The sequence below is a fragment of the Pinus tabuliformis genome, chromosome 2_2 (genome assembly GCF_031772625.1).
Source record: "Pinus tabuliformis cultivar Carrire ecotype Pingquan chromosome 2_2, CPIR1, whole genome shotgun sequence".
In the NCBI taxonomy this organism is placed as follows: domain Eukaryota; kingdom Viridiplantae; phylum Streptophyta; class Pinopsida; order Pinales; family Pinaceae; genus Pinus; species Pinus tabuliformis.
This window is the reverse complement of record NC_142300.1, coordinates 470,176,979-470,179,641: the sequence shown is the minus strand read 5'-3', so window position 1 is coordinate 470,179,641 and position 2,663 is coordinate 470,176,979.

Here is a 2,663-nt window from a genome sequence, read left to right as displayed (position 1 = left end):
ATTCAATGATTATTATTATTATTCTTTTATGCTCTTCATTTGGAGATGTTGTAGTAGCAACAACAAGAATAAGAAGTGTTGCATGAAATATATTCTAAATGTGTTGGATTGAGGTAGATGTAAATCCATTTCTTGTTGAGAGGGAGTGTTGAAAATTACAAGAAGAAAATCTTGATTTAATTTTTCCTTGAATTAAATTAGGAGAAAATTATAATTCCACATCAAAAGACAACAAGAATGAGTTAACTAAGTTAGTTTCAATTAGTTAGATTAGATAATTGATTTGAGGGCCTAACTTGAGTCATGTAGAGTGGTTCCTAAATTGTAGGATCCTAGGTTGATTTTAATTTGAGTTGCAATAATTTAATTCCGTTAAACTGAGTTAATGTCAATTAAATTAGTTCCAACTGTTAGAGGAACTAGTAGGAGGTCTAGAAGTGGGGTGCAACTTCATTTGTTAAACCAGTTAACTGATAAATCAGCCATAATTAATTCATGCATGCATGAAATTCAAGTTTCTTAGTTGAGATTGAATTTCAAGGTCAGTGTACTCTCATTTGTATAATTTTTTGAGTTGTACAGGAGGTGCATGCAGTCAGAGAAGGACCTATAGGTATTGTGTAGTTCAAGATGGGGATTTCCATAATTAATAGGGGGCTAATTCATAAGGAAAAAACACAAGGAAATAGGAGCTTGGTAGTCAACGAAATTGGTTAATGATTGACAAGAGGCAGCTTGCGAAGTAATGAGATAGATTATACTTGTGGAGATATTGTTTAGGCTTGAACAAGCATTGTATTTCTTCTCTATTTTTCTGATCTAATGCACTATACATATAGGAAGGGGTTTTGGGCAGCAAGATTTCCCCTTAGATAAATCTTTAATTATACGTGATTGAGTCTTGTATCATGTTTATGTTGTGATTTCTCGATTGATTAATTGTTTCCACTAATGAGTAGAGTAGATTCAAGTATTTTTTTTTGCATATTACATAAGTAGTTTGAATCTACAAGCAATTCCTACATGGTATCAGAGCATGAATCACAGTAGAAGAGAATACAATTTGAAGTTTGTGCAGGAGGTTCGAATTACAAGATCAATGTCGCAGGTTTTCTTGAGGACTAAGAAGATGAATTCCGCCACACTTAGGCTCGAGTGTGCTCTGGAAGGAACCAAAAATTTTGTGGCATCGAAGATACGTATGGACACGATATTAGGTTATAATGGGTTACAAGATTATATCAAGAAAGATGTAGTAAACCCCCCAACAGTTGATGCCAAAGATTTCGCTCAGTGGAAGAAGGATGTGGCTAAAGTGAGGGGGATCATATTGGAGGGAGTTTGAGATCATATTTCCTCGAATCTCCATGGGAAAGAAACTCCATTTGCAATGTAAAAAAGAATGGCCGACTTTTTAAAGAATAATAGTGACCATAGGAAGTTGTCACTAAAGGACAAGCTTCTTAGTATCAAGATGCAAAAGAATGACAAACTTCAGCAGTACCTGAGTAAGTTTACATAGTGTCATGATGAACTTGGCAGGGTTGGTGTGAGTCTCCCTGAAGAAGATTTGGTAGCTCTATCTCTATTGGGTCTTCCCAAGAGCTGGAACAATTATCAGGATTCCGTGAATGGTATAGAAAAACTACTAAGGTAGGAGTGGTTATGACCTGATACAGTGCAAGAAGAAATAAGGTGGGATAAATGAGATGGGACCTCATCTAAACAAGAGGAAGAGGACCTTTCATTAGTTAGAAAAGGAAACAAATCCAATGGGAAAAAGCCCCAAGGTGAGGAGGGAAAGAAGAAAGACTTGTTCGACATAAAGCACTTTCGCTATCATGAATTCAAGCATTATGCCATGAAGTGTCCATAGAAGAAGGAAAGAACAAAGGAGCCTATAGTAGCAGTAGTAGGTGAATCTATAGCTTCACAATTAGAGATTTATTTTATTCTCATTTGATGCATGGAAAACACTCTAATGGGAAGAATGTGGTATCTTGACAGTGGTACCTCGTTCCATATGATAGGGAATAGAGATCTCTTTAGTGACATGGAGGAGAATGGCCTCAAGCAAAAAATTTAGTTTGGAGACGACGAGAGGTATAGCGTGACCAATATTGGTACAACTACTTTTCAAAGGGATTCTATCTCTCCTCTTAGACTCAAGGTTTTGATACTTTTTTTGCATCTAAAGAAGAACCTATTGCCATTGTGGTATTGTAAGACCGTGGCTACACTGTGATGTTTAGGAAAGGAAATGTTTTCCTTAGACACATTTCCATAGGACAAGTGAAGTAGATCGGTGTGTCAGTCAAGAAATTATATGCACTTGAGGTTGAAGATGCATTCAAAGCCTTAAGGAGCAAGGAAAATGTTAGGGACTTGGTGGTTGAGAGGGAGAATAATTTACCTCTCAAAATGGAGCCCCATAAGCAGCCTCAGGAAGTTGTAGAGCAACCACAATTGGAGAAGTAGAAAGAAGACATAGTGGAAACATTCACTCAAGGAGAGACCTTTAGTAGGGGGGAATTTTGACCTAAGTGGGTAGAGGGAGCACATGCAACCATACCTTCAGGTGTGAGGTTGGGTAATGTGAGGCAATAGTCCCAAGAGTTGTACAAATGTGGGTAGGGTCCATTGAGGTGTTTTATCTCATAGAT